This window comes from Bos taurus, chromosome 18 (assembly GCF_002263795.3).
Source record: "Bos taurus isolate L1 Dominette 01449 registration number 42190680 breed Hereford chromosome 18, ARS-UCD2.0, whole genome shotgun sequence".
NCBI classification, from domain to species: domain Eukaryota; kingdom Metazoa; phylum Chordata; class Mammalia; order Artiodactyla; family Bovidae; genus Bos; species Bos taurus.
Genome location: NC_037345.1, coordinates 8,869,307 through 8,889,924, shown reverse-complemented (window position 1 = coordinate 8,889,924; position 20,618 = coordinate 8,869,307). Strand labels below are relative to the sequence as shown.

At 43.4% G+C, this 20,618-nt stretch overlaps 1 pseudogene; it reads left to right on the top strand.

Moving 5' to 3' along the window:
- The first annotated feature begins 8,362 nt into the window (after window positions 1–8,362).
- Window positions 8,363–9,223, top strand: LOC782968 (programmed cell death protein 10-like; annotated as a pseudogene).
- The last annotated feature ends 11,395 nt before the right edge of the window (window positions 9,224–20,618 follow it).

Below are 20,618 nucleotides of genomic sequence, written 5' to 3'. Positions count from 1 at the left end.
CCCTTCTCCTCCTGCCCCCAATCCCTCCCAGCATCAGAGTCTTTTCCAATAAGTCAACTCTTCACATGAGGTGGCCAAAGTACTGGAGTTTCAGCTTTAGCATCATTCCTTCCAAAGAAATCCCAGAGCTGATCTCCTTCAGAATGGACTGGTTGGATCTCCTTGCAGTCCAAGGGACTCTCAAGAGTCTTCTCCAACACCACAGTTCAAAAGCATCAATTCTTCGGCACTCAGCCTTCTTCACAGTCCAACTCTCACATCCATACATGACCACAGGAAAAACCATAGCCTTGACTAGACGGACCTTTGTTGGCAAAGTAATGTCTCTGCTTTTCAATATGCTGTCTAGGTTGGTTATAACTTTCCTTCCAAGGAGTAAGCATCTTTTAGTTTCATGGCTGCAGTCACCATCTGTAGTGATTTTGGAGCCCAGAAAAATAAAGTCTGACACTGTTTCCACTGTTTCCCCATCTATTTCCCATGAAGTGGTGGGACTGGATGCCATGATCTTTGTTTTCTGAATGTTGAGCTTTAAGCCAACATTTCCACTCTCCACTTTCACTTTCATCAAGAGGCTTTTGAGTTCTTCTTCACTTTCTGCCATAAGGGTGGTGTCATCTGCATATCTGAGGTTATTGATATTTCTCCCAGCAATCTTGATTTCAGCTTGTGTTTCTTCCAGTCCAGCATTTCTCATGATGTACTCTGCATATAAGTTAAATAAACAGGGTGACAATATACAGCCTTGATGTACTCCTCTTCCTATTTGGAAGCAGTCTGTTGTTCCATGTCCAGTTCTAACTGTTGCTTCCTGACCTGCATACAAATTTCTCAAGAGGCAGATCGGGTGGTCTGGTATTCCCATCTCTTTCAGAATTTTCCACAGTTTATTGTGATCCACACAGTCAAAGGCTTTGGCATAGTCAATAAAGCAGAAATAGATGTTTTTCTGGAACTCTCTTGCTTTTTCCATGATCCAGCGGATGTTGGCAATTTGATCTCTGGTTCCTCTGCCTTTTCTAAAACCAGCTTGAACATTTTGTGACCTTGTACACTTAGGGTATACAAGGTCACAAAAACTGGTCAGGGTCCTTGGCTAAGAGGAGACTCTGCCTTGGGCCGCCGGTGTATAAACTGCACTCCACTATCTGCATTGTCCTTCTTAGTGAGTTTGTTTCCCGGAACGTGTGGCTACAACATCCTGGCTGGCTTTCCTGCCTCTTCTGCCTGGAAAACTCTTCCTCATCCTTCAAAACCTAGATCAAAAGTCACCCTCTCTGAAGCCTCCCCAGATACCAATCTAGAACTTAGTCACTCCTCTTTAGTCTTCAACCAGACTTTTCTGATACCTGTCTAATCACCCACGCGTTGGATGGCACTCATGTGTTTAGGGGCCTCTGTCGCACGTCACTGGAATGTGAACACTTTGAGGATATGAATCTGGCCTGTCACTCACACCCCCCCTTCCCTCGGCACAGTGCTCCTCAATATTCATTCAAGGGAATGAGTGAGTAGATGCATTAATGAACAGACTCATTCTGAAGGCCTTAGCCTTGTGTTGCTGCTGCTGCTGCTAAGTCACTTCAGACGTGTCCGACTCTGTGTGACCCATAGGCAGCAGCCCACCAGGCTCCCCCGTCCCTGGGATTCTCCAGGCAAGAACACCGGAGTGGGTTGCCATTTCCTTCTCCAATGCATGAAAGTGAAAAGTGAAAGTGAAGTCGCTCAGTCATGTCCGACCTTCACGACCCCATGGACTGCAGCCCACCAGGCTCCTCCATCCATGGGATTTTCCAGGCAAGAGTACTGGAGTGGGGTGCCATTGCCTTCTCCGTAGCCTTGTGTTAGGGGAAATAAAATCCATCAGCTAGGAGAAGATCTTTCTCTGTATCAGATATCATCCATTTTGGTCATTTGCTCTGAAAATGACATTCAGAGTATTTTCTTTACATGTTTAAGAACTTCCAACAGCAACTTAATGAATGGGTTCTTGTATATATAAGCCAGTCTGGATGTCATAGATGCTGCTGGGAATATGAAAAGCAAGCAGATACCCCAGACTCCTGCACTGGCCTCAAAGCAGCAAATACCTTACAAGGAAGAGAGCAAATAGAGGTAGGGCCAGAAGACCTGTGAAAGCCCAAGAGAATTTTCACTGCCCTGCCCTTAGCTCATCCCCCTTTGTGTGTGTGTGTGTGTGTGTGTATGCGCACTCGGTCATATCCGATTTTTTGCAATCCCATAGACCTCTGAGGTCCACCAGGCTTCTCTGTCCATGGAATTTCACAGGCTGGAGTGGGTTGCCATTTCCTTCTCCAGGGGATCTTCCTGACCCAGGATCAAGCCCACATCTCTTGTATCTCCTGCATTGACAGGCAGGTTCTTTACCAGCTGAGCCACCAGGGAAACCCATGAGCACCCTACAAAGCAGGCAGGGCAGCTGCTTCAAACCTCTCTTTTTAATGGAAAAAAACTGAGGCTTAAAAAAGTTGAGATGGTAGCCAGTATAGGGACAAAGCCCAAAGCAGCCACCCACCACAGAGAAATTTGTAAAAACTTCATGAGAACCATACACTCAGTTCCATATAGCAAGTCAATACCCCCCAAGCTCATTCAGTGGAGAAACAAAGAATCTGATCTTCCAATGACAGCAGGAAAGATTCTGTGTGGTATAAAAAGAGGATCTAGGGACACAAATCATTTGAGGATCAAGTAAGAGTTATAGAACCTCTTGCCAGGAAAAAAAAAAAATCCAGTTCTCAAGATTTTACATAAAACCTAGAGTCTAAAACTTCTCTGAAATATATAGGCACTATGGAAGGTGAAATGATCCTGGGTAAGAAACCCTGAGCTAGACAGTCCTAGGATTCCTTTCAATCATGACATTCCATTATTTATCTAAAGACAAAAGTGTTTAGTATAGGCTGCAACATTTGCTGTTGTTCAGTCATTAAGTTGTGCCCAATTCTTTGCAACCCATAGACTGCAGCACGCCAGGCTTCTCTGTCCTTCACTATCTCCCAGAGTTTGCGTAAACTCATGTCCATTGAGTCGGTGATGCCATCCAACCATCTCATCTTCTTTGCTCCCTTCTCATGCTGCCCTCAATCTTTCCCAGCATCAGGGTTTTTCCCAGTGAGTCAGCTCTTCACATCAGGTAGCCAAAGTATTGGAGCTTCAGCTTCAGCATCAGTCTTTCCAATGAATATTCAGGGTTGATTTCCTTTAGGAGTGACTAGTTTGATCTTGCAGTCCAAGGGACTCTCCAGCACCACAATTCAAAAGCATCAATTCTTCAGCACTCAGCCTTCTTTATCATCCAACTCTCACATATGTACATGACTACTAGAAAAACCATAGCTTTGACTACATGGATCTTTGTCAGCAAAGTGGTATCTCTGCTTTTTAACACACTATCTAGGCTTGTCATAGTTTTACTTCCAAGGACCAAGTGTCTTTTAATTTCATGGTTGCAGTCAATGTCTGAAGTAAATTTGGAGCCTAAGAAAACAAAATATGCCACTGTTTCCATTGTTTCCCCATCTATTTGCCATGAAGTGATGGGACCAGATGCCATGATCTTCATTTTCTGAATGTTGAGCTTTAAGCCAGCTTTTTGCTCTCCTCTTTCACCCTCATCAAGAGTCTCTTTAGTTCCTCTTTGCTTTCTGCCATTAGAGTAGTATCATCTGCCTATTGGAGGCTATTGATATTTCTCCCAGCAATCTTCATTCCCTGGTGGCTCAGAGCATAAAGAATCCGCCCGCAATGCAGGAGACCTGGGTTCAATCTCTGGGTTGGGAAGATCCGCTGAAGGAGGGCATGGCAATCCACTCCAGTATCCTTGCCTGAAGAATCCCCATGGACAGAAAGCCTGGTGGGCCCCAGACCACGGGTTGCAAAGAGTGAGACACACCTGAGCGACTAAGCACACAATCCTCATTCTAGCTTGTGATTCACCAGCCCTACATTTCACATGATGTACTCTGCATATGAGTTAAATAAGCAGGGTGACAGTATACAGCCGTGACGTACTCCTTTCTCGATCTTGAACCAGTCCCTTATTCCATGTCCAGTTCTAACTGTTGCTTCTTGACCTGCCTAGAAGTTTCTGAGAAGGCAGGTAAGGTGGCCTGGTATTCCAATCTCTTTAAGAATTTTCCAGTTTGTTGTGATGCACACACATAAAAGCCTTTAGTGTAGCCAGTGAGGCAGAAGTAGATGATTGACTGGAGTTCTTTGGATTTTTTGATGATCCAACAGATGTCAGCAATTTGTTCTCTCCTTCCTCCATCTTTTCTAAATCCAGCTTATACATCTGGAAGTTCTCCGTGCATGTACTATTGAAACATATACAATCTTCGTGTACCACAACTAGATCCAGGTGCTATCTGAATTCATCTAAAAATCTGGATCTTCTTGGTTCATTTTTCTCGGACCTTGGTTCTGTTCTCCACCAGGCTCTCTCCTTATTGGGGCAAGATGGCCACTAGCTGCTCCAAACTCACATCTACCCTTTCAGTAACTCCAGAAGAAGAAGCAAGCTTCTTTTCCAATTGTTTCAGGATCATCCTATTTGGAATACCTCAAGTCATTTACCAATCCTTGAACAAATCTCTAAGCTGGAGTGACAGTGTATTCTAATGGGCTTCCATTTCAGACCTACAATAAGGTCTAGAGCTGGTGAGGCTAACCACCCAAACCGCACACATTGAGAGCAGGGAAGGGGTGGCTCCCTGAGAAAAAAACAGTGTGTTATTACCAGCAGAAATGAGAAAGTGACACTGAATGAGCCGAATCAATCTATGTCCATTACAATACAAATAAACAGTAATCGTATCTCGTGGGCTGTAGCTATGTAGAGTGGGCCTAGCACACGAATGTTTATTCAATGCTGGTCTGGATAACTTTTTACACAGACATGTTTGTGCAAAGGCGTGGACCACCATCCCCATGACAGCCCTGTTTGTTCTTTTTTTTTTTTTATATCTCCTTTCAAGAGAATAGTCCCAGTAACAGAAGCCCTCCCATCTCCTTCAGTCCTGTCTCTGCCAGTCAACAGCCACTGCTAAAGGTAGAAGAGAAAAATCTCCTATGACCTTGATAGGCCTCCTACTCAGGTGTATTTTTGTTCCTTTACCTAACGCTGAAGGCTATCTTTATTTTCTCCCCTACTGAGTGGTTTGATGACTGTCTGCTTTAATCATTAAAGAGATTTAGAAATTCGCTAGGGAGAAAATTGTAATCCTTGCAGAACAGGAATATCTGAAGTGCTTTTTCTATTAATGACCTTGGCCCTGAAAAGGAATCTGAGCACCAGAGATATATTGCCAGCCTCCAGGCCTGGGGAATGAAGACTTGCTTCTCTGCCTCCTTGTCCTCCATCAGCAGCTGGCCCCAAGGCATCACCGGTCTCGATTAGACCAAGACAAGTGCTTTCAAGTCCATTTCCTCTTTCCAGCCTGTTCTGGGCCACAGCCCAGCTCAGGTAAGCTCCCTACTCTTGCCATAATTCAAACAGCCACCCCGGAAGTCCCAGAAGAAATGATCTGCCTGCAGCCTTGAAGCTTTGTCTTAGAACTCAACTCCTTTTTAGGATAGAAAGGGAAGAATACTTAGAGTAAATGAGAATTAAAAGGTATGAAAACTAAGAGCTGTTATCTAGGCAACCAAATTCTTTCTTCTTTCCTAAAAGCAAGGAAGAGAGTCCAGCGGTGATTTCTTCAACACTAAAACCTGCTTGTCCCCTGTTCAAATCCTTCTCTGGCTCCCTAATATCTTAGAGATAAAAATCAACCTCTTGACTGTACCTTCCAGGCCCTGTGTGATCTGGCTCCTACTTCATTTCTAGTCTCGGTTCTGTTCGTTTTATCCCTCCACTTTGTTTCACTGTGTCTTAGAAAAACCCATCTTGCTCTTGCCAGAAAGCTTACAAGCTTATTCTCCCTATTTAACATGTTTCTCTACTTGGTTACCATATTAGTTTCCCTTTTGCCCCTCTAACAAATTACCACAAACTTGCTGGCTTGAAACAACATGAACGTTTAAGGACACTGGCTGGAGACATCTGAGAATATCCCAATTTGCAAATTCCATCCCTCTTCATTCCATGTCACTTCTATTACCACGTTTGTGAAGTTAATTTATTCTGTTTCTCTAACAATGACTGAGAGAACAGTAATAAAATATCCCAGTGTGAGTCTGGATTTTTTCCATTTATCACTTTAGTTATGTCATTTTTTGCTTCAAATATTAAGCTCTTTTAACAGGTACATGAACACATATGATGGTTAAGTCTTCCCAACAAACTGACAATTTAATTAATATGAAATATCCACTTTACTTTTGGTAATACTCCTCTGACCTGACATCTACTTTGTATAATATTTACATAGCTGCATCCTCTTTCTTAAACCAACTGTTAACCTTATGTATTTTCTTCCACTCTTTTACCTCCAATCTATGTCTTTATATTTAAACTGTTTCTCTCAGGAATGGCATATAGTTAGGTCTTACTTTTTATCTAACCTGATGACTCTGCCTTGTAAAGTACTGTTCTATTTCTTTAATGTAGTTGTTGGTTAGCATATGTTTAGGTCCACCACTTTTTATTCCCTTGCCATTTATTCCATTTACTCCATCTACTGTGTTGGCCAAAAAGTTCACTGGGATTTTCCCATAAAATGTTATTTATAGAAAAACCTAAATGAACTTTTTGGCCAACTTTTTTTGGCCAACCCAATGTTTCATCTGTTCTTTTGTTCCTTCTTTTCTCCATTATTATTTGAGTAAATGGAGTACTTTTTAGTATTGCATTTTCTCTCCTTTGACTTTTGAACTATATCACTTTGTATTATTTTCCTTAGTAACTTCTCTAGAGTAACACTGCCTATTAGAAATACAATGTGAGCCACACATGTAACATTTACAGAATATCTCAATTTTTAGTTCATGCATTACCAAACTTTTTAAAAAGCAGTTAAATTAATTCAATAATATATTAACCTAACATAACCTAAATATTATCACTTTAACGTGTAATATGATATTTTAGATTCTAAAACTATATTCATACTATCTTTGAAATCTGATCTGAATTTTCACACCTGTAGCATATCACAACTGTTAAAGTGAAAGATAGTTCTGTAAAAACAATAAAATGGTGCCTCATAGAAGAATGCGTACACCACTTCAGTTTTTCAGTTAAATTTAAGTAATTAAATGACAAATTCATCTCCTCAGTTGTATTAGACACATTTCAAGAGCTTAGTAGCCCCATGTGGCCAGTGACTGCTGTATTGAACAGAACTGCTCTGGAGTTCACAATATGTACATTTAATTTATCACAGTCCAGCCTAAAATAATATTAAGTTCTTAATTAGCAAATGAAGTTCTCCCACAACAGCACAATTCCATTTATCCTTCCTCATACTTTGTGCGATATTCACATATCTTTTTCTTCCATCTATGAATATAGACCTTGCAACACAAGGTTATGATTTCTGCTTTAAGCATCTTATAGTCACCCATCAAAAAATGGACAGAAGATCTAAATAGACATTTCTCCAAACAAGAACTCAGTTCAGTTAAGTCGCTCAGTCGTGTCTGACTCTTTGCGACCCCATGAATTGCAGCACACCAGGCCTCCCTGTCCATCACCAACTCCCGGAGTTCACTCAGACTCACACCCATCAAGTCAGTGATGCCATCCAGCCATCTCATCCTCTGTCGTCCCCTTCTCCTCCTGCCCCCAATCCCTCCCAGCATCAGAGTCTTTTCCAATGAGTCAACTCTTCTCATGAGGTGGCCAAAGGACTGGAGTTTCAGCTTTAGCATCATTCTTTCCAAAGAACACCCAGGGCTGATCTCCTTTAGAATGGACTGGTTGGATCTCCTTGCAATCCAAGGGATTCTCAAGAGTCTTCTCCAACACCACAGTTCAAAAGCATCAATTCTTGGGCGCTCAGCCTTCTTCACAGTCCAACTCTCACATCCATACATGACCACAGGAAAAACCATAGCCTGGACTAGACGGACCTACAGATGGCCAAAAAGCACATGAAAAGATGCTCAAGGTTGTACATTATCAGAGAAATGCAAATCAAAACTACAATGAGGTACTACCTCACACCAGTCAGAATGGCCATCATCAGAAAGTCTGAAATAATAAATGCTGGAGAAGGTGTGGGGAAAGGGGGACCCCTCCTATACTGTTGGAGAATGTAAATTGGTACGGCCACTATAGAGAACAGTACGGAGGTTCCTTAAGAAACTAAAACTAGAACTACCATGTGATCCAGCAATCCCTCTCCCGGAAAAATATCTGGAGAAGACACATGCACTCCTATGTTCATAGCAGCACTATTTACAATAGCCAAGACACGGAAACAACTCAAATGTCCACTGAGAGATGATCAAACAAAAATGCGGTAGGAAGACGGCTCCAAAGGTGGGAAGTGAAGTCAGTGCCTCAGTAGCCGAGGAGAACTGTAGAAGGAAGAGCCAAATGTTGACAGAGATTTATGATTCAGTTGCAGTTTCATAATGTGGTCTCCCTAAGGAGTTGGCTTTTCAATGAGGATGACAATGGAAGAGATGAAGCTGAGACCACTTCTGTGGTTTCTATGACCCTCTATGCAGTCATGTATCCTGTGTTTAATGAGATAGAACGAATAAATCTGTCTGAGCTCAGACACTGAGAGTAGCTTTCATCAAGGCTGAAAAAAGAAAATCCATGACTCATACAAGACATCATTATGAAAATTTTAGGGACAAAAAAGTGTAGAGTCAACTTCACAGAGTCCCTTCTTCAAATGACAGTTGATGATGTAGAAGAGTATATGATTAAACAACCAGAGTCAGAATTCCAAGACCTAAATGAAAAGGCACAAGCACTTAAACAAATTCTTGGTAAGATCCCAGATGAGACCAATGACAGAGTGAGGTTTCTGCAGACGGTCAAGGAAATAGCAAGTGCAGTAAAAGAACTTCTTGATAAAAAGCAATCAATGTCTTCAAGAAATATCAATACCAGAACCACAGGGCACTTGAACACCAAAATAAAGGGTCTGTGAAGTACTCCAAAAGTTTCAGTGGTACTCTGAAAACCTATTTTAAAGATGACTAGGTAATAAATGTGTTCATAAGTGCCAACCAACTAATTCATCAAAGCAACTTGATACTTCAGACCTCAAAACTATGGCCTGAAAGTTGTATATGTTAAGAGATATACTTCTCAGTGGCAACATTGGATTGTCTTTATCCATAAATTTTAAAGTTTGACTGTATAAATTATCAGTCCCTTCTGAATGGACCTAATAATCCAGGATGCTGAATGGGATTACTGGCATATTACACCATGTTTTTGTAAAATATAGCTTCATCATAATCATGCTGAAGATTTTGCATCACTTTTGCTATTATCATTCTTTTAAGAATGCTAAGCCAAAAGAATTTATGCCTTAAAGTGTCATTATATAACTTTCCTTAAAATAATTATAAATATTGAGGTTTGTTTCTGACATTTTAACCTGAAAGTGATACGCTATGAGATAGTACTTTAACAACATTTGCTGCCAAATAGTGAATAGTTTACATCTGTTAAATATTTCTTTACTTGAAAATATGCATATATAAATATATATATATAATCAGAAGACCAAGATGACTGTGCAATGTCTAAAGAGCTTCTAACAGGAGTTTATTAGCAGTTCATCAGATAATAAAGCAGTAAGAATTCCTATTTTTCTGTCCTTAATCACTCTGGGCAAAAAGTAGTTAATGGAGATACTTTTGCTAGTTATTATATCTGAAGTACTGAGTATTTTTCCAAACTTTGTTTTAAGAGACTTATGAGAAGCAGATGGCAGTTTACAGAGCCATCATACTATATTGCCACTTTTGAACTCTATGATGATGTAAGATTAAGTCTTTCTGACTTGCTGGGCCCTAATAAGCTCTGCACCTTTCTTCCATAAACAGCCACAACTATAGTAATTTGAAGCCATACTGGTGCTAGCTGCGCACATGGAGCACAGAAAGACTGGTACCTATTGCAGACGAGCCACCTGATATGTAGCAAAGCTGGAATTCCAGCGCCGACCCGGAGCCCGTGCTGTCAGCCACTGTGTTACGCTGCTGCCGGCAAACAGAGGAAAACCGACAGTGGACAATCTGCCTTCCCACTAATCCTCTACTGCTCCCAAGATGCCCCGCTCCTTGTCAGGTGTGAAATCTGCCCAGAAGAGTGGTCCCACATCCTGGACATCACTGAAGTAGCTTGAGTCCCAAGCAGGAAATCCCACAGTATTCCCAGACCTAAAGCCACAGGAGTAGGAAAAACACCATCCTTTTACAATAAGCTTAAGGTTCTTCCCCTGTTCTGGGTGCATCAGCCACCCCTGCTCTTGACTCCTGCTTTATCTCACTACTCTTCTCTCTCCTTCTTGTCATTAATTACCTCTGCAGACTTCCGGTGTCTTCAAGCCAATAGCTCTGAGCTCATTCTGTCTACCCAGAGTCTGGTTGCTCTTAACCTACACTCTGCCTCTAGTCACAAGCTGCAAAGCCCTGCATCCCACAGCTTAGTGATAACACTCAGCGTCTTCTGATGTGCCAGGACTAGAACTGTGTCCTCCTGTGTCCCTTTCACCCTGTACGACACCTGTATGGATGCTTAGGAATCCGGTCAGACAAGAAAATGACCAAAGTTCTCACTGCAGTGGGCAGCAGACACTGGGAGTCTGTCAGAAAAGCATTTGCTCTTCAGGATGACATAATTCAACCATTGCAGAGACACTCTGAAGCTCTCTTAAATGAACCAAATGGCATCTTTAGAAAGCTTTTGAGATTGCCCACATCCAGCATCACTAGGTTATTTCTAAACATTTCAAAAGCTATGTTTGCATTCAAAATATATTGTACTTTTACATGACTCAGTTGGCGCATACCCCAACCCCATTTTATGGTTAAAGAGGATGATGCTGAGAGGTTTTAAATTATCTACTTTACATCAGTGGCTCTCAAAATTCAGTATGTGTAAGATACACTTCAGGCGAGAACAAAAATGGGTTTGCTGTTCTAGTTTTTTAAAATTTGCACTTTCCAAAAAGGAATCTTCATTTCTGCCCCCCCTCCCCTCCTGTCACCATTCATTTATTCTGATACTGCTAGCCCAATACTTTGAGAAATACTACAGCAGAGTAAGGAAGGGAATCTGTGAATAGAATTCAGTGGTCCATGCACCTAAAAAGGAAAAAAGTTCCCCATCTTTGTTTTCAGGATCTTTTAAGTGAAATTTAGCATTTCCTTCAATGACGAATGTAAGCAGCAGAACATAGTTATATTAACAGTGTCTGTGATGTTGTTACCAATACAAGTTACAGATATTTTTATATCACACATGTTTTGCAGGAACTTCAAAATACCTTTTACCTTTCACCAGTTCAAAATTACAGTTGTTCTGAGACTTGATATTATCACATTGATGTGTTTAAAAAAAAATGGCAAATTTCATTTTATTGAGTATTCTTTTTATCTAATATTTGTCTTAGTTACAGCACGTGGGATCTTCAGTCTTTGTTGCGGCATGCAGGATCTTTAGTTGCAGCGTGTGAACTCTTAGTTGAAGCATGTGGGATCTAGCTCCCTGACCAGGGATCAAACTTGGGCCCCCTGCTTTGAGAGCATGGCGTCTTAGCCATTGGGCCACCAGGGAAGCCCCCAATATTCTGATAATTGTAATTTAATAGAATCGGCATCTTTTGTAATCCAACATCTATTTTATGCATTTAAAAACATTATTCTGAGAAAGGTTGTACAGGCGTCATCAGACTGGTTTAAGGGTCTTTGAAAGTAAAAGAAGACAAAGTTCAGGATCTTCTGACCTCAGACTTCCCCCTCACTACCTCTAACTGCCACGATGGCCATCTGACCAGGGAAGCCAGTCTACTGTCTGGGTTGAACTAAGGAGGGTCTCCCTCTTAAGAAACAGCCAGCTTTCAGATTGGAGAGACTCTGGGGATTAAAGGAGTAGAATCTAGGCTGCAGTGAATTCCACTGAAAGCCACAGACAGACATGAAGAAGTTGGGAGACCTGGCGTGGCACAGAGCAGACACAGTGACAGAAGTAGAAATTAGCTCCATGAGCTCCAATCTATGGTCTGAGATGGACTAAAAGAGAAAGACCATTCCAGCCGCCCCATGGCCCAACTGTACTTCCTGTCTTAGACCTGCGTGAGATTCACTTCTCTCCTTATAATCCATCTCCCTCCCCTGTCCTAGTTGGGATTTCGGCTCCTCATGACCAAGGCCTTGACTGCAACTGCCCACGTGACCCTTATTACTCATTTCAGCATCTGTCCGTATTCATTCACAGCATCACTTAGGTCACATCATGGTGAAGAGTCTGTATGTTCAATTCAGATGTGCTGAATGCATCCTCCACCACTTTCTGGTTTAAGAACATGGGCAAGTGGCCTAGAACTTTCTGTGCCTCCTTGTCTTATCTGGGAAAATGGGAACACTAACAGTATTTACCTAAGGTGAGCGTCCAATGAATTAATATATCTAAAATACACGCCTGATAGGGAGCAAGTGCTTGGCAGTTGTGCACCATTATGATGTCCATTGTCCACAAGCCACAGGGCTTGGACTGTGCATCATCTGTGCATGCTCACCACAGTTTTCGGCACTGCCCCAATCAGAGCTAACAAGGATGGACGGGCCTCATCTGGGACAAGGTGCCTCCACAAATTGGCATTTTCCATCAGCAAGCTTAGACTTGCTTTTTGTAAAAAGTTTTCATAACATGAAGATTTTCAGAGTCCCGTTCAAGTATTAGAATGGGTTTACTTTATATACAATTATTGTTTCTCATATGTTGAGGCTTCTCTGCTTGTCTGGGCCAAAATTACGACATCTCCCCTATCAAGCAGTTGGCTCAGACTTGCCAAGACTGGGACCCCTTATCACAGCGGGTGTGCTGGATACATGCGAGGAGCTGCACACTCACAGGGAGGACAGTTACTAGAGTATTCCTGAACTAAACACAGTAGGTCTGAGAAAGGACAGCCACCTCTCCAGGCTAACCACCTCATCATGCACATCTCCTCCACCATGTGACCCTGAGCCCTTCCTCTCTTATTTACAAACACCGTCCAGCCCCAGGTTCTGAAAATAAACACAGTGGAACTGCTGCTGCTTCCTGGACACACATCTTGCCCGGGGACAGCGGGGCTGTCAAAATGCAGATGCACAGAGAGCTTGTTCCAAGGTTCAGTTTCAGATCTCAAATCTTTTTGACTTAACCTCTGTACCTCTGTGCTTCCCTGGTGGCTCAGCTGGTAAAGAATCCGTCTGCAGCGCGGGAGACCTGGGTTCAATCCCTGGGCTGGGAAGATCCCCTGCAGAAGGGAAAGGCTACCCACGCCAGTATTCTGGCCTAGAGAATTCCATGGACTATACCCATGGGGTCACAAAGAGTCAGACATGACTGAGAGACTTTCTTTCTTTTTTTTCTTTTCTTTCTGTACCTCTATCTATCGTGGGCACACCCGTCAAGGAAGTCAGCTAGGGTTTGATGTGGAATGCTAGAAAAGCGTGTCTGAGATTTTTTTCTTTTTCCCTAACCACTAGGCAATTTCATTGCTGCCTTTGGGTTTAGTACTTTTTTCTTTCTTAAGTGATTGATGGTGTAGTGGTGGAGGGTGGGGGACTTCTAAAGTTCAAATAGGCTAAAAACCTCCATCCAAATATAATGAATGAATAGTATATTTAACCAAGATAAGTGCTGGGCTAATTCTTAAAGTCTATAGATAAAAATAGTGGAATTCCCCCCATTCCTTCACTATACTCTTTAATCATGCTAACTTTAGAGAAGTTATTAGAACAATAACAATAATAATATTAATAGCAGTATTTAAATACAGAGCATTTAATAAATGCTAGCTATGTGCCAGATACTTTCCTATGTTCGTTTAACTTTCACGAAAAATGAAGTAGGTGCTATCATTATTCCAATTTTACAGACTGGCACAAGGAAGTTAAGTGATTTGCCCAGGGTTAATGTACTAGCCACAGCAAAGCCAGGACTGAAGCTCAGGTACCTGGCTCCAGGGCCATACGCTTAACTAGGACATGATTCTGTCAACCAGCATTCCTTCTGCTACAGGTTGAGCCCATTTTCCCTTAAGTATCTATAGAAAAATAACAAAACTATCTAAAGTAGCCTTTCCCGCTGTCCTCAGAAAAGATGGGAAAGTATCTCTTCACCCTTCCCTCTATTTCTCCTGCCAGTAGCTTTGCGGTGGGGCGCGCCCACACCCTCTTCCAGTGTTGCCACTGACTTCCTGTGCAACTAAGCTGCATTCTCTTCTGGGTTCCAGGTCCAAAAAAGCTAATTAATCTCTTATTCTTACAAGATTCAGATTGTTACATGTGCCCACTCAGGAGAGAATGTAAAATCTGGCCATTTTTAACCCATTCAGCTCCTGGAATTAGGGGAATCAAGGAGTATTAAAGGCATCTCTAGACTTCTACAGTCAAACATTTTACCAGCACACACCCTTTCTGCACCTCTTTCATCTTCCGACTTTTTCCACGGCCATTGCTGTGTACTTTGTGAACGAAGGCATCATTCAGCTCCATTCCAGGCTCTCATAAGGACTTAGTTCCCTGATGCCTTGACTCAGGTAAATGTCTCCTTACCTAGTGATGAAGTGTCACCGTCATAACTGGGCTGTCCTAAAGGGTCGCTGCCTGAGTGTGTGTGTTAGTTTGTGTGTGTGTGTGTGTGTGTGTGTTAGTCGCTCAGTTGTGTCCGACTCTTTGCGATCCCACGGACTACAGCCCGCCAGGCTTCTCTGTCCATGGAATTCTCCAGGCAAGAGTACTGGAGTGGATTACCATTCCCTTCTCCATAGGGACTTCCAAATGCAGGGGTCGAACCCTGGTCTCCTGCATCACAGGCAGATTCTTTACTGTTTGAGCTACAGGGAAGTCGTCCTGAGCTTTGTGTCACAAATCACCCCCTAGATCACATGTTGGGCTGGAGGGCAGCCTGATAATGTCTCGCCATCTGGCCTTGACCTGGTGTTCTAGGATGGAAACCTTCAGACCTTGGGCTGAGCCGTGGTGTGTGTCAGCTGAGGGTCTCCATATTCCTACTAAGTGCAGCTAATGGCATTGGCTTGGGCTAATCGTACGGATGGAAGTGAATTGTTCCACATCCAGAAGAAAGCTTTGAGAGCCTAGATTTGATCTGTTATGTTTGTTTTCCATGCCGTAGCCACAGATGATGGTCCAGACAGTAAGCCCAACAGCGTGGGTGTTAGAGGCAGGAAAGGTGGAGCAGAGCATCCAGCCAACCAACTATGGACCAGTGACAGTGTCTACAAGTTTGTTGTGGGTCAGTGAGACCTAAGCGACTCTTGCTGTAGCAGAACATAGCCTATCCTGATTGCTATATAGCAGAGACTCTTGTATTAGGGGGTTCTCCATCTGGTTGCGTGGTAGAACCATCTGGAGACCTGTAAAATGACAATGCCTGGGCCCATTCCAAAGCACAGTGGTGAGTACAGCATAACCACTCTCTTTAGATAGTGAGACAGTACCACCATAAATAGATGGACTAAGGGACACAGGGGATTTTTCAGACTGAGGTTTGAGGGGAGAAAGAAATAGTAATGAGTTTCTGAGTATATAGAATAATTTAATTCCTTTTATGACAATTTAAGAAAATGGTGGCTTATGGGTACTAAGTACCAAATGGTATGTTTATTAAACAACACCAAGAGCATTGAGGTGTCTCAGTTAGTCATGATTATTCTGAGAAATGTGACAGTTTTCCTGATCTACCAGCAGATACTCCTATCCTAGCCAGTTTAATTAACTTTTGTCATGTGGTTCGCTGAGTCTAGAAATGCAAAATTATCTGACTGTGTCCAGAGATTTGTCAAACATAACCTGAAAAAAACCTACTTTGCATTTACTGTAAGGACAGAAAGGGAGGAGGGAGGAAGAATTCGGAAACAGCATAAAATGTATTGCTGCAGTTTCATTTTCTTAGAACCACCCTTTGTTTCAAAAACAAAGAGAAATTAGTTGGACATGTGACAAACAGACAAAAACCCAAAATAATGAAAACTTGCTCTGGGGAAAAAAAAAAATCCCCATTATTAGTATGCCTGGAGAGATCGCATCTACGAAGCAGCTGGGCTCGGCTAGTCTCCAAAGATAAGCAGGGAGGAGGGGAAAAAAAGGCTGTTACAGAGATGATGCTGATACCCAGAAGAAAGCCACCCTCTTGATAATTTGCTAAGATTTTAAAATTAAAACACTGCTCCCTTGGCAGACCCAAAATTGCAGAATTACAAGTGCATGGAAATTTTTGTTTTTACTGGGAAAGAAGACTCTGGGCAGGAAAGATGGGCTCTAGATGCCTCTTCTGAAGTTGAATGAAAACTCTGAGCTGTTCCAGTCACATCCTCCGCCTCTGGACCGCCAGCCTCTTATTGATGGCATGAACCATGAACGGTAGAAGGCAGCTTCCCCGGATTTGGGGGGAAGTGAATAATGCCTGAACTCAACCAAGAGGAAGCCAGAGACTTGTGGTCCTTTCTCAGAGGCTATGAGGGAGGCTGACAAGTCAGAGACAAGGAGCCTATTCATAAATGACCAATTAAATTTCTGCAACACATCTGCCTGTGAAATATGTAAACATGGTTTCTAAAAACTAGGATAACAAGCGGTCCTTGGGGAGTGAAACTGTTTAGGAAGACAAAGCTTAGAGCATTAAAAAAAATTTTTTTTAAGAAAAAAAATTTTCTTATTAGGGCCCCACTCTGACAGACACACACATCCCTGGCAGACATTGTTAATCAATCATGGCTGTCATTCCTGCTGAGTCCAGATATGGCCAGAATCCTCACTATCTTATTCCAAGTACTCACTACCAGTCAACTCAAGTTAGCATGCTCAGTGAGCACTATGCTCTCCGTCTATGAATTTGAGATTAGACAGAACTTCCAATGCATAGCAGAAGTCCAAGCATATGCCAAGAGTTGCATGAGGCAGACACTGTCGGCTGCCTACCCAACAACCATTCACAATTCCTGAAAAAGTTCCAGTTTTGCTCAGGTAGCTATTCCCTCCTTACATAGCCATGTGCCTCAAAGGAGGTGGACCCCAGTTCTCCTCCCAGGAAGCAGATTATGCATGGTCTAAACCAATTACACTGCTCCATTTCATCTGCCAGTGATTGGCCAGACTGAGACATAGTGCCAGCCAGTGAGACTTGATGGGAGGTCCAGGGGAGTATCAGGAAAGGTTTTCTTTTCCCTAAGAAGGAAGGAGGGGGGGGGGGGGCAGTGAGGGAAAAGAAAGAAGAAAGCAAGGAAGAAGGAAGGAAAGAAAGCCCTGTCTTCTGCTGGACACTCGTATTTGAATGTGGTACTCAGATCACATTGCTACCATGGAAAAAAAAAGACTGAAAGATAAGCCATTGTGAAAAGATTGTCAGAAAACCTGGGGTTTTCCACCCACTTTAGGACTTCTAATTATAGGAGATAAGAAATCCTCTCTTCCATTTAAACAAGCTGAGTTAGGGCTTTTGTTTCTGGTAGCTGAAAAATTCCCATCGATACATAGGAGGGTGTCTGACCAGATGGGCAGAAGAGATGCCAGAAGGGAGACCATCAACCCCACAGGTAGAGAAAGCAGAACCACACATTGCTGATGTCAGCAAGCAAGGGGCCCGCACATGGTCTGAGTTTGCATTCCGGACCAAGCAAGGCAGGTTACCTTCCTAGGAAAAACCCAGTTAAGGACAAAGCCAGGACTGCAGGCCAGAAGGTCAAGGACAAATCCCTCAGATCCCTAACTGGGGGCAAAGTAAACAGAAGAGAAAGGGACCACCTTTCCTCAGTCAATCATGTGCCAAGGACGCTTCTCACTTAATGTGGGTTACAACCTTATAAGGTAGGTTGGTTATCTTCCTCTTGCAGGTGAGGAAGCTAAGGCACAGAAAGATCAAATGACTTCCCCCAGGTTACCAGGTGGTCAACAGCAGTTCTGGGATTTGATTCAGGGTCTGACCCTGAAGTTCAAGCTCTTTCTACTGTATAATGCTGCCTTCCCAAGCAACAAGGTAGGAACCAAAACCAACACTGAGTTTCTCCCAGTTCTAAGTTCTAAACTGGAACCCCTGTAGTATGAATACCTCGTCTGCCTTACAGTATTGGCCAGGCTTAAAACTAAGGCTGCTGGTGAGGGCTGTGACTTCCCCAGTTCTCCTGCCTCCAAGCAGCCTCCAATGCAGGGGCAGCTAGTGCAGCATCACGGTCATGGATGGCCCCGGAGCAAACAATGTGGGCAACAGCCCCCCAGCTCAGGCTCTACGAGCCCATGTTTCACTCAAAACTGATTTTATTTCAAACTAAGTCTGAGCCCCATTATCATTACTTAATGTCGGTGTTACAGCAGTGTGATACCCGGGCTTTTACACAATATATCATCCCTACAGACTTGAATGCTAGCAGGACACAGCAGAAATACAACATCCCAACTTCCCAATGTGCTTATGGCCATCAATATTGATGGCGAGTCATCAATCAAATCCAGCAGGCTTCTGCGTGCTCTCATTTTTAACTGAGCCTTACCATGCATTACAATGGAATGTTTAAAACCATGTTCACATTTTATCAAGCCTTCATGACCACTAAATGCTCTCTGGTTTGCAGCTCCAAATATTATTCATTACATCTAGAGAGGTGGCATGCAAAAGTAAAGAAACCAAGCAGGAAGAGACTGTGATTAAGGACAGCACAGGAGAAAGACACCATCAGAATTGGCTGCCTGATCCAGCCCGGCCCTCCAGACCAGCCTTCCAAGCATGCACTCACATCCCCTCCCACTTGCTTCCTTCTCTGCCTCACAGGTCTTCGGGTCAAGATGCCTGATTTGAATCCTAGTCCTCAGGGGAGCTTGACCAGGCTGCTTTACCTCCATCAGCTTCACTTCACTATCATCTGCAAAATGGGGATAAGTCCTACCCAACTTGGGAGTTTCTGAGGACATAACTGCATCTTACACATCTACGGGGCTTGGCTCAAGAGTCACTTTGAAGTGAAGCCTGATGACTACCCCTTTTTAAACTTTAACTGCCATCATTCCCCCTTCCTAAACACGGAAGTCCTTCTTACTAGGAGCCATTTTTCGTTGTACTCATCACTTGCTCCTGGATTCTCTGACTCACGTATGATTACGATCTGCACCCCCGTGCCAGAGCATAAGTTCAGCAAAGGTGGGATTTGTGCCTGTTTTGTTCACTGACTTCCTCCCAGTTCTCAGAATAGTGCCTGGCACACAGTAAGCTCTACTCGATAAATGTTTGTTGAGTAAGTAAATAAAGCACCAGGCACACTCTTGATGAAGAGTTCACATTTGCTGGATGTAGATGGAAGGAATCTTGAGAACAAGCACAGGAAGAGCAGCACATGTGTGTTCAGCACCGACTATGACAGACACTGCAGGGAGCTTTGTGAGCGTCGCCCCCACCAGTTCTGGCCGGCAGCTCCCACGTTCTAAACGAGGGCTCTCCGCATTCCTGCCCTGCACCTGCTGCATAGTCGCAGTGTGACCTGCAGCCAGTCACTGACTCCCGTCTCTCTGCTCCGCTATGGCTCATTTCCGTGCATTTCCACAGTTCTCTGTCTTGACCCTTGGCTGAAGGGACCACACTCCGTCATAAACTCCCTCTCCTGAACCAACTGACCCACTGCAGGTAGAGCCTGTGACTTATCCATTTCTGTGTCTCCATCACCTGGCAGTTGTCCCATACAGGTATGATGAATAAATTAACAAAGGTAAAATGAAGAACTCCAACTAGAATCAGGGACAGCAAGTAGTGACATATGTATTGCCACGGTCCCCACCCTCAATCCCTAGAGCACAAAAAGAGTGGTCCTTCATATTCTTTCCTTCAAAGTGTGGACTAAGTCTCAAAATCCCCCTCCACAACTCACTCCAGACAGCCATTCCCAACCCTTCAGAGTTGGCCGAACACATGTATTAACCATCCCTGTCACAGAAATAGGTGCTCAAAGAGCACCTACCCCACTCTCTCTGCTTGATGGGCACACATCTACATTTCCCCCTTCTTTGAGAGAGGGTGCCATGTGACAGAGTCCCAGCTGATGGAAGGGGTATGGGAATGATGGGCATGACATCCATGGCTGGCCTGCCCACACTGCCCAAGTGGGAGCTTCCAAGCTCCTTTCTCCCCTCCTGTGGATTGATGCAGACAAATGCCATGACCTTAAAGTCCTCACATGGAAGGTAATGGAGTTGCAAGATAAAAGAAGCATGGAGCCCAAGTCACCTCTTGCAGGAAAGCCAGAAGCCAGCCAGGAAGGCTCGTTGATAATAGCAAGAAATAATACTAACTAACTGCAACTTTTGGGCTTCTCTAATGGCTCAGGCAGTAAAGAATCCACCCGTAATGCAGGAGACCTGGTTTCGATCCCTGGGTTGGGAAGATCCCCTGGAGGAAGGCATGGCAACCAACTCCAGTATTCTGGCCTGGAGAATCCCATGGACAGAGGAGCTTGGTGGGCTACAGT